Source organism: Schistocerca nitens, chromosome 3 (assembly GCF_023898315.1).
Source record: "Schistocerca nitens isolate TAMUIC-IGC-003100 chromosome 3, iqSchNite1.1, whole genome shotgun sequence".
NCBI lineage: Eukaryota > Metazoa > Arthropoda > Insecta > Orthoptera > Acrididae > Schistocerca > Schistocerca nitens.
The window spans coordinates 292595146-292607827 of NC_064616.1; the positions used below are offsets into that span (position 1 = coordinate 292595146).

Here is a 12682-nt window from a genome sequence, read left to right on the forward strand (position 1 = left end):
TTTAAGTAGTTCTAAGTCTAGGGGACTGATGACCTCAGATGTTAAGTCCCATAGTGCTCAGAGCCATTTGATCCATTTTTGGGTATTATAAGCACCAAATAACAAAGCACATGGCGAAAAGGAAACCCAACAGTTATGTTAGCCGCCGTAATTGTCGTCCACAGAGCGATATGTAAACGGGGAACAAAACAGAAGGCGCGACCAACACTTTCTGTGGTTGATTATTGCTATGGTAGCTCTCGTGTAAGCAATGAACAATCAATCTCTTTCTTGCTCTGATCCGGGTAGAGTTCTGGGATCTTTCCACTGTCGCTTCTGCAATTAAGTAATACTATATTAATATTCTCTTTCTCCAGTCTGCTATGACAAATACTACTCCTGCAATTAATGGAGCTTAACTAACAAGGGAACTTCCCCATCGCACCCCCCTCAGATTTAGTTATAAGTTGGCACAGTGGATAGACCTTGAAAAACTGAACACAGATCAATCGAGTAAACAGGAAGAAGTTGTGTCGAACTATGAAAAAATTAAGCAAAATATACAAACTGAGTAGTCCTGGGCAAGATATGCAACACAATAGGTGTTCAGCAGCGCCCTGGTCCCGTGGTTAGCGTGAGCAGTTCCGGACCGAGAGGTCCTTGGTTCAAGTATTTCCTCAAGTGAAAATTTTACTTTATTTATTTTCGCAAAGTTATGATCTGTCCGTTCGTTCATTGACGTCTCTGTTCACTGTAATAAGTTTAGTGTCTGTGTTATGAGATCGCACCGCAAAACCGTGCGATTAGTAGACGAAAGGAAGTGCCTCTCCAATGGGAACCAAAAACATTTGATCGCAAGGTCATAGGTCAACCGATTCCTCCACAGGAAAACACGTCTGATATATTCTATACGACGCTGATGACGGCATGTGCGTCACATGGCAGCTATATGTTGTCGACCCACATAACTTGTACACTTGGCGAATGGGTAAAAAGATTCTTCCACCTTGCCCGATTTAGGTTTTCTTGTGGATGTGATAATCACTCCCAAAAAAGTGATCGCATCGGACGGACAGATAATAATTGGCTGAAAATAAAAGATTAAATTTTTACTCGAAGGAATCCTAAAACCACGGACCTCTCGTGCCGCAATTGCTCACGCTAACCACGAGACCACGGCGCTGCCGAGATTTCTCTGTCCTTGATGTTGCATATCTTGCGCATGGACTACTCAGTTTGCATATTTTGCTTATTTTTTTTCATAGTTCCACACAACTTCTTCCTGCCAGATTGTCTCCGTCCTGCAGTACACTTGTCGGGGAGCTGTTCCCCTGGAAGACGACGGATTTTCGCCCTCTCGTCGTCATAATGAAGGAGGTATAGGGATTGATTTGTGTTCAGTTTTTCAAGGCCTATCCCCTGTGCCAACTTATAACTAAATCTGAGGGGGGTGCGATGGGGAGGTTCCCTTGTAAGTAGGTAAGTGCGACACCTGCGAAACACAAGGTTTCAGTTTTGAGCCCCAGTCCAGCATGCAGATTTAAACGACCATAAATATCTGGAGCTGCCATTAATTGTTCTGAAAGCAAAGGTTACGATTTCGATGATGGAAATGAAATATACACAGAATATGGTTAAGCCTTTAACTGATCGTTGGCGCCCACGTACATCGACATCACACGCAGTTCGCCGGCCACTGTCACGTACAGCGCGTACGCCTTCGGACTCGAGAAGCCGCCTGGGTATCGAGGTCCTGACAGCTGTGAGCAGACAACCCGTGTTACAAGCACGTCTGAACTCCGCAAGTTACCGTACGGTCTACATCAGTCTACATACAGCATCAGCCTCCCCCAACCCTCTCACCTAGCCTTTTCCATTCACAGAGTTAGACTGTCTACACCCCTCTGTATGGTTCCGAATTGAGATTGTGCCGTCTACGTACAGTGATCAGCCAGAACATTACGACCACCTACGTAATAGCCGGTATGTCCATCCTTGGCACGGATAACAGCGTTGACGCGTCGTGGCACGGAAGCAATGACATGACGCCTTGGTAGGTCGCTGGAGGGAGTTGGTACCACATCTACATACAAGTAACCCGATTCCTGTAAATTCTGGGGAATGGGCGATGAGCCCTGACGCTACGTTCAACCACATCCCAGATGTGTTCGATCGGGTTCAGAACTGGCGAGTTGGAGGGCCAGCACATCAATTGGAACTCGCTACTGTGTTACTAGAACCACTTGATCATACTTATGGCCTTGTGAAATCTTGTTGAAAAATACCACTGCTGTTGGGTAACACGATCGTCATGAAGGGATGTACGTCATCTGCAACCAGTGGCCGGCCGGGGTGTCCGAACGATTCTAGACGCTACAGTCTGGAACCGCGCGACCGCTAGGGTCTCAGGTTCGAATCCTGTCTCGAGCGTGGATGTGTGTGATGTCCTTAGGTTAGGTAGGTTTAAGTAGTTCTAAGTTCTAGAGGACTTAGGACCTTAGAAGTTAAGTCCCATAGTGCTCAGAGCCATTTGAACCATTTTTGCAACCAGTGTACGATACTGCTTGGGCGTCATGGTGCCTTTCACGACCTCCACTCGGCCCATGGATACCCACGCGAATGTTCCCCAAAGCATAATGGAGCCACTGCCAGATTGTCTCCATCCTGCAGTACACTTGTCGAGGAGCTGTTCCCCTGGAAGACGACGGATTTTCGCCCTCTCGTCGGCATAATGAAGGAGGTATAGGGATTCATCAGACCATGCAACGCTCTGCCACTGCGCCAACGTCCAGTGCCGGTAGTCACGTGGCCATTTCAAGCACAGTTGCCGATGACATGGTGTTAACAATGCATATAAATGGATCATCGACTGCGGAGGCCCATTGTTAGGAGTGTTTGGTTCACTGTGTGTTCAGATACACTTGTACTCTACCCGGTACTAAAGTATAATGTTAGGTCTGCCACAGTTCGTCGCCTGTCCTGTTTTACCAGTCTGCCCAACCTACGACGTCCGACAACTGTACATGAGTGGTGGCCGCCCAACCTCACAACGTCTGGACTAGGTTTCGCCATGTGTTGAAGAGTCTCACCGCCTTGGAAGAACAAACTATGCAAAACTATTCCACCTGGTGTGCAAGATGCATTAAGATAGACGAATTACGCATAGACTTTAAGAATAACATAGTAACCTAAATTCCAGGCCCGCCCGGTTATCCGTGCAGTCTAACACACTGCTTTCCTGGCGGGAAGGCGTGCCTCTCCCCGGCACGAATCCGCCCAGCGGATTAGTGTCGGGGTCCGATGTGCCGGCCAGTCTGTGGATGATTTTTAAGGTGCGGTTTTCCATCTGCGTCGGCGAATGCGGGCTGGTTCCCCTCATTCCGCCTCAGTTACACTATGTCGGCGACTGCTGCGCGAACACTGTCTCCACGTACGCGTACACCATAATTACTCTACCACGCAAACATTGGGGTTACACTCGTCTGATGTGAGACGTTCCTGGGGGGGTCCACTAGGGGCCGAACCGCACAAAAACCCTGGGTTCAGTGTGGGGCGGTGGTGGGGTGAGTGGACCTCTGTAGCCTGTTGTGAGGTTGTGTACCACTGAGGCCTACGGCGGGGACCAAGCCTCTCCGTCGTTTCTAGGTCCCCACTTCAATACAATACAATACTATCTAAATTTCAAAAATGGCAGGTCATGACAGGTTTGAATACTACCGAACCATCTATACCTACATATCATTTTCCGAACGAGTGAGTTAGTATTACATTTTCCCAAATTGTTGTTTGTGAGATCCAGAAAATTATCAATAGATCCGTAAATAATAGTTTACGTGAGAAACGGTGCATAGCTCTTCTAATCCATTCAGCATTTTCTGTACATCGTTTGCTTTTCGATAGGCATCACGCTTTTTTTTTGTTTTTTAGTTAGCTAAGCACTTACAAATTTGCGCCGATGCATTTCTTCAAGAACGCAGGATGTTGTTTGTACGTACTTCTCCGCTTCAGATTTGGAATTGTCACTCTGTCTGGCACATTCATCGACCTATAAAAAAGCAAGCAAATAACGAAAGATAAAGAAAGTTGTTTCAGAAATTTTCATAATTTCTCAAACAAGGCGTACATGTACATAAATTATTGTTCGTCGCACTTACCAGATGCAATATGTTCCGCTTCCTAACGCACTTTTCAAAATCGCAGAATACATTCGACTGTCCGCTTCGACTGCCTGTAGCATCTCCGATCTGAAAATGAAAGAAAAAATGGGATGCAGAAGTCACTTTTACATTCTCACAGAGCATCAAGGTAAGGTAATGTAAAAGCGCGTTGGTCTCTCACGTCGTGTTTCAACTCACCTAGATCGGCACCTAATTATAATGTCCAAGGCAAATTAATATTTGTGGAGTGATTAAAAAACGACCGTTTTCTTGCCACTCGTTTACAAATTGGGACTTCTGAAGCGTGAAAGAGACGTTTGGGTTTAATTTCTCCTTTTACTGCGAGAAACTACGTACAAGACTCTCGCAAGAATAAACCAAACACTACTGTTCGTGAATAATTCAAGTATACTGAAGCTAAGTTGACTATCGACGTGACAGTTATATAGAGCTACAGAGCTATAGAAGATGCACGGGCTAAACAGAGATTCGGAACTGCCTCATTACGGGCATGTTGTGCGTAAACATTACCTTAAAGGGCAGTTGAGAGTCGGTGAAAATGGCTCTGAGCACTATGGGACTCAACTGCTGAGGTCATTAGTCCCCTAGAACTTAGAACTAGTTAAACCTAACTAACCTAAGGACATCACAAACATCCATGCCCGAGGCAGGATTCGAACCTGCGACCGTAGCGGCCTTGCGGTTCCAGACTGCAGCGCCCTTAACCGCACGGCCACTTCGACCGGCTAGAGTCGGTGAACTTTATATATTGTTATCATTATGAAAATAATTTATTGACTCACCACTGCCTGACATTCTGCATAGGATGTGCCATTCAAGTAGCCCTGGCGCACTTTTTGAGTTCATCGTATGCATCTGGTACCTGTAATTAAAAAGTAATTAAAATACAGCTGTAGTTCTTCTCCGAGAAACATGGGAAAACATAACTATTTATCTTATTTGTAAGGAAATATGATTTGTCTATTTCGCCTCAAGTAAAAGAAAGCGAAACAAAATGATAAATTTATGAAACATATATTTGAAACCGGAGTGGGTCATATGGCCTCGACTGCGCGGAGTAGCCGCGGCTCCCTCTGTAGGAGGTTCGAGTCCTCCCTCGGGCATCGGTGTGTGAGTTGTTCTTGGCGTAAGATAGTTTAAATTAGATTAAGTAATGTGTACGCCTAGGGACCGATGACCTCAGCAGTTTTATTCCATAGGAACTTACCACAAATTTCAAAAAAATTCATATGGCCTCAAATTTCCGTGAAAGGGAAGACGAGCAAGATGAAGTTTGATTCAGCTTCAGCAAAGGATGTCGCGAGCACTGAACGGAGTAGCTGGAAGGAAGCTTAATAAGAGTCAGTAGAAATGGTTTTTCTGCTAGATCAATGTATGTAACATGAGTCTGCTGGTTGAATGTTCGCCTATTAGAAGGTCGGTGTCGTCCTATAGCAGAATGAAACCAATGCCGGAAGGTACGCTTCGTCCGCAATTTTAATCTGTGGGGACCTCAGGGGAACTGGAAGAAGAACTTTTCTGTTGATACATCTTTTTATGTTGACGCCCAACTGTCATGGAGACAGCTGCTGTAACAGATGGACTGTTCTCCACCCATGGAGTTCATTAACACGAAATTTTTTGTCTTAACTGTCAGGATACAAAAGTGATGCACCGTTTCAGTGCCATATTTATACATCAGATTGAGAAAACAAGATGATATGAGACAAATTTCATGGTGATTGTTAGGTTATTAGATATGACATATTAGTAGATAATGTAGTTTAGGAACATTTGCGCAACAGGGAACCAGTGACACACAAGGCAGCTAACTGGACCAATTCATCCATTCTTGCCCTGGGCATATTCATTTGAGTCTGCCGATACCAGGACGCATAAGAAGTAGAAAGTGCAATGAATAATTAGATATTACATGTAGATTAAATTTATTTCATATAAACGTTTGTGATATATCACGCAACAATTTAATAATTTATATAGCATATTCTAGAAATAAAATATACTATTATACCTCTCTTTTTTCTGTCGAAGAAAACACAACTTTTCCACAACCACTAGAAGAGCAACATTTGCGTATGATCACAAATAAATAAAAACTAAGTAAATAAATGTTCGTTAACACACTAAGGAGAGAATACTATTTATAGTTTGTAATATTATCTCTTAGAAGGCAGAATGTTGTTTTGTTAGAAAGCTGTCACATTTTCCGTATCTGTCAACCTGTATACACTACCTGCCTCATCCTGGCGTAGCACGCGAAGCAGCCGTAGCACGCGTCATTGGTCGTGGATTCTGTGCACAGCGGCTGCACTAGGTCGTCGAACAGCAGGCTGCCAACACACAGGCAAAGCGTCACTTTGTTAGCCACTTTCTTAAGAGTGCAGTAAAAACAGTGCGAATTCCCACACGTGACAGGCCTGTAGAGGTGAAGCTACCCTAGTATCCACAAACTAGGGAAAATTATTTTACTAATCATTCACTATCACCAAGACGGTAAAGCAGGTTACATATGGCACTTCAATTCGATAACAATCTTCTACATAAACAATACATAAGTACAGATGAACGTAGCGAAAATACCTACAGAACTTTACGTTACTGTAATCTGCCGCTCTATGTAAAGCCGGCGCCAGAACCTAAAACCTTTCGCTCTAATAAAGTTAAAAAAACCACACTAATTCAAACACAAATAACCAATAAAAGAAAATTCAAAACAATGAAACTAATAACCTTCAAAGTCATAATTAAAAGAATAATCTTTTAGGCCTTAGTAAAACTTTATACGCGGCATTCGGCGATCGCAGAGCAAGTGCCCACCAAATTCTGAATAGGCGAGGTATTTACGGAGGTGTCGATGAGTACTCGCCAGATTTATGCATAATGTCTAATGAAGATTTTACTACCTGCTTTATGAAGTGCAATCAATGATCAATAAGAAAAATATAAAGTCGAGAAGATAGGTAGCTGTTACAAGCTATGGTACCTATTACAAGCTTTGAAGGCGTGATAGCGCTTTGGGAATAAAAAAATATCGCAAAGAAAATAGGAATTTATTGAAGTCGTTGGTTATAAACGCTAGGAGTCTACAGCAGCCATAAAATCTTTGTAGTCAGGACAAAACTGTAGAAGATATAGACCTTTACGTAAGAAATTCGATGCGCTCAATATCGCAGAAATCATTGCCCTTAGTGAAACTGTACAAGGACCATGGAAAATGCTGTTCTCTTTTACTTCAGGCCATTAGTTTGGTCAGAATAACCTTTTTTTTAACTTTTCTGGAAATTATTTAGATTGAAGAAGGGGTGCCGACAGTACTTTTTCCACGATCCATGTCTGACAGGGAGAACCGTTCACCACACACTGTACAGTGGATTGTGCAGTATATGTATCCCGACATAGAAACATGTAAGTGATAAAATGAATCATTCAAATCAGAAGAGTATGAATGATAAGTTCAAAATCAAAGAATTTACCAATGGAAGAAAATAACAGCCCCAAAATACAAATTAACGTAAATTTGAAGGCATAATTTGTTACATAAATGTTTTGATTACATCCTCACAAGAGTGAATACAATAACGAATGGTTGCTCACCCAGAATGCTTGTGAGCAGAGGCGACAGGTGGACAACATTCACGGACATGTATAAACTATTATTCGTCCAGTCTGATATGGCACCAAAGTCCAACACAATGGGAGAATGGCGAGCACATAACGTGAGTAGAGGATGAAGGCAGTTTCTAGAACAGTTCTAGGTCCCCGGTACAGATTACAATACTTATCACAGATCATTTTCAATTCCATATGTGGTAAAAAGAGGTGAAGGAATAGAGAAGCATAAAATCAGTGATGCATTGATGCCTAATTATAAGGATAAGAGTCATATTGTAATGACATAAAGCAAAACTGGCCACTTTACCTTGGAGTTTTGTTTCTCTTCAAGAGACTAAGACTGTAAAGAGTGCAGTAAATATTACATGCTTCAAAGGCCTGGTCGGAAGGGGAAAGAAGACAGTGTGTGTGTGCAGCAGAAGAGGTCAGAGACAAAATATTTTGTAACAGAGGCATTAATGCTGTGATGCTGCCAGAATGTAGGATGCACGCTGACTTCATTCCCTTGTAGAGGGCTGCCTGTGAAGTTTCTCTGGGAAGGACAGCAGGTGCAGCCTTCTTGGCACATCTGACTCACATCTGAGTGCAAGGCTCATATCTACAAAATCCAGATGCAGTGAGATAGACTGCAAAATTTTACTTCCAACTAAACTACTGCTGTACTGTAAATACATGTATATTCAGTACAGAAAGTAGAGTAAGAAGAGTCCTTTGCTAATGGAGACTGATTCAGACTAAACAGCACTTTTCATATAACAAAAATACTTGAACACATGACCATTAGTAACATAGAGAGATTTTCACTAACAGCTGCTTGAGACATGAGGCAACTGGCTAAACTTCCACAAAGTGTACCTGACCCAGCACTGTACTAATAAGAGAAAGACATGAAACATCAACACAAATACTGATGCATTACCTATGTTTGAATCGATTTCTCTACTCAATAACTGAGACACATTCGTGGAAAGTTGATGCAGACAAAAGGTCATCATTTTTAAGTATTACAAGTACATTATGTTCAACATAGTACAAGATATAAAAGGTTGATTCAGCCATTTTTAACTGACCTATTTCTACCACCTTGAATGTTTTAAGCAACCCTTGTTGGCTAAATCCGCTATCTTGGAAGAGATATGGCAATGCTGCATGTGAGAATAGAGAGGGAGAGGTGGTAGGAGAGGAGGGGCTGACCTTGAAGGGGGAAGGTGGAGAAGGTGACATGGGAGGGGGGGTGGCGGTAGGGATCAGATCCTCGTGACACTGTTGTTGTTGGGTGACCCTGAACTGTCCTGGAAATCACCTTCATCCTTTGCTAATTTGGGTGCTAGGTCAGCAACTACTTGACTTTCAATGCGCACTCAGTCTCATGTGTGACAGCGCCTTAAGCTATACTTAATTTAATGTAAGGCAAGAAAGGGACAGTCCAGAGCCACTGTCAACGATAGACCGTTTCAGGCAACCAGTGTAGCACACTACACTTGGCACTGTTCGACCAGTCTTTTACGTCAGGTGATAGAGTGTATTCAGAATTAAAATATATGCTCAGGTGCACGAAAAATCTTCCCAACCCCTGGAGACATCACGCTAATACATTGTAACACCGCCTCTAGACTTGATAACAGCCTCATTATGACAAAGAGGAGAATCCAAAAGTTTCTTCATGTACGATATATGTTCAGCTGAAGCTGCTCATTGATGATCAGATCACATAGAGCTACCAAACTGCGGAGATGTTGATTGCTACATTTCATCCACCGTTCCCAGTTGTTCTAGACATTTTACATGGGATTAAGATCGGGTGATCTGGCGTGCCAGACGAGGTGTGGTACGGAGCCTGAGTGTTAGACAACCCAGGAATGAGCACGTGCAGCCCTACGAACACAGCTGCTGGCATCTTGGAAGATGGAAGTGTTTCCAGAAAACTCATCATGCAGATACAGAAGAAAGAGCAAAATCGAGAATGTTGAAATAAACACAAGAGACTCTTTTTATGGTCACTATTCACACGCCAAGCTAAATGACTGCGAGTAGTACACCACTCCCTGTAGACGTGGTAGGCAGCCCACGTTGATACACCGACATATCGGCTAGTTTCCATCACTGTGTGTTCATGGGCACGTCTCAACACAACAGCTCCGTTGTGCCATTCTGTCACGCATCCACTTCGACCCATCTTACTGCACTTACTTCCATACAACCGACTGGCATGAATATACCTCACTGCCCTGACTTACTTCAGTGTTTGACGTTACATGACAGCCTGGTGCCAACTGAACGTCATATACAGCTCTCCAAAGAGGCTAGTATGTTCTTCTAAGGGCGTGACTGTTTTTTCTTCTGAGCTTATATCAGGATGGAGCAGTCTTCTTCCACAGTAATAACCACGGATGGAAATAGACGCTAGTAATAGAAACAACACAAAAAAGACTGCCACTCATACATACTATGGTCAGCAAGACCATGAGGCGCCTTATTAAAAAAAAAACTGTATGTACATACAAAACTCCCTCTCGTTGCTCACCAATTTACAAAGCCCATCACAAGTTACATGCCCTTACAGTAGTTTCAAAATCTATTACATTAACCTTGCAAATGACAGTTAAAAGATTATTAACAAATCACTATTGTCGGCAAAAAGTAAGATAATGGTAGTACGTACATAGCCCAACATCAACAAAACAGGGAAAATAGCAATGGTTTCATTTTAGGCCTAGAGTATGAAAATTTAAACATACAGGGCGTCCCAGGAAGGAAGGTCAATATTCAGCGATATGACAGGAACGAGCATTCGAAACAAAGAAGTCTAGCAAACTTCGGTTCTGAAATGCAAACCTTAAGAGCTATGAGGACTTTTTCATTTTCGATACTGTGAAACAAATCTCTTCTACTGCAAGCTCTTCCCTTTCTATATATTGTGAGGAGGTAGTACGGTCCCAAGCAAGAATAAAATTGTATAGTAAACGTGGTCTCTAAAATGCATACCTTAAGAGCTATGAACACTTGCTCAGTATAAGATCAAACAATGGAAAATCCAGGATGGAATGTAACAATATTATGAAAAGGGAAGTTGCTACTCACCATATAGCGGAGATGCTGAGTCGCAGATAGGCACAACAAAAAGACTGTTACAGATAAAGCTTTCGGCCAGTAAATTCTTCGTCAAAAATAGACCACACACACACGCACGCACACACACGCACACACACATACACACAGACACACACACTCACGCAAACGCAACTCACACACACGACTACAGTCGTTTCAGTTGCCTGAGACTGCAGCCCTGTGTGTGAGTTGCGTTTGCGTGAGAGTGTCTGTGTGTGTGTGTGTGTGTCTGTCATCTATTTGTGACGAATGCCTTACTGGCTGAAAGCTTTATTTGTAACAGTCTTTTTGTTGTGCCTATCTTCGACTCAGCATCTCCATAATATGGTGAATAGCAAATTTCCTTTTTATAATATTGTTCAGTAGAAGAGATGTGTTTCACAGTATTTAAAAAATATGTTTCAGATGGCTGTGAACACTATGGGACTTAACATCTGAGGTCATCAGTCTCCTTGAACTTAGAACTACTTAAACCTAACTAACCTAAGGACATCACACACATCCATGCCCGAGGCAGGATTCGAACCTGCGGCCGTAGCAGTCGCGCGTTCCGGACTGAAGTGCCTAGAACCGTTCGGCCAGATACCGACCCACAGTATTGAAGATGAAGTGCTCATAGGTCTTAAGGTATGCATTTTTGAGCCCTTGTTTACTAGATTTTTAATTCGAATACGTTTTCCTATCATATCCGTGAATAATGACCATGCCTCCTAGGACATACTGTGTACTTAATATACCATGGATAAATCCTGATTTGTTGCCCATGACAAACTGGAGCAAGAAATATCAGCTTTAGGGAAGAGAGTTGTATCTCCAAATACTTTTCTGACTTTTGCCTCTTTTCCTGGCCAATAATAGAGTTGTAATATTTTTATTCTATTTTTAAATGATAGGATTGTCCATTTGTAAGGCCGGTAAAATTGTTAACTCATTAAAGAAACTCAGTTCATTTAGAAATGTCACATGTTTCGTGGTAGGAAACCTCCTTCCATTTCAAGGTACAAGATGGTGCAAGGCCGACGAAGTGTGGTCCACAGGTTATATAATTTGTTTTAAAAATATACATAATTTTACTCGCCGTAATATTCTGTAACTAAAGGCTTAATAATGTCTTCCAATATATTATATAGCACTTAAATTTGTAGAACTCTAAGTATTTTCAAATGCTACACGAAACACAACCCCGTGTCTCACAACAACAGAAACAGAATAAAATGACGGAAACTGCTTCTGGCGGTCTCTAGTGCCCATTCTTTCCACGTAATTATGAAATCGGTCACTAGATTAAAACACCGACCAGGATACTCCATGTGTTCCTAAATACACTATCCTCAAGGTACAACACCATCCTCTACTGCAAATAACAAACAGCTACAGAAACGTCTTTATTAATATTAAGATATGTAGTTTGTTAGTAATATTACAAATATAAATAGCGTAATCTCACATCTGTACATATTATTATACAAACATTTTACATGTTATTCACAGAAATTACAATGAACCCTGATGATGGTGAAACTTCACCGAAAAACGTATGAGTGTTAAAGAAGTATTTACGTTTGCTCAAGACAGAATACTGTTACTGCAATCTGTTGTTGTGGTCTTCAGTCCGGATACTGGTTTCATGAAGCCCTCCATGCTAGTGTATCGTGTTCATGTCTTGTCTCTCTGCGTTACTACTGCAACCTACATGCTTTTGAGCCTGCTTAATGTTTTCGATCCTCGGTTCCCCTCTTCAGTTTTAACCCCACACCATACTGACGATTCCTTAACGTCACAGGATGAGTGTTATCAATCAT

The 12682-nt window shown here is 42.3% G+C and overlaps 1 long non-coding RNA gene across 1 annotated transcript in view; it reads right to left on the reverse strand.

Annotated features, from left to right (window-relative positions):
- Positions 1-1697: 1697 nt before the first annotated feature.
- Positions 1698-12682, reverse strand: part of LOC126248271 (uncharacterized) — a 313391-nt gene continuing 302406 nt past the window's right edge. Inside the window, exons 2-3 of the long non-coding RNA XR_007545450.1 lie at positions 3923-4024; positions 1698-1739 (exon numbers count right to left, since the gene is read on the reverse strand). This is a non-coding gene — a long non-coding RNA (uncharacterized LOC126248271). The remainder of the gene's footprint in view (positions 1740-3922; positions 4025-12682) is intronic.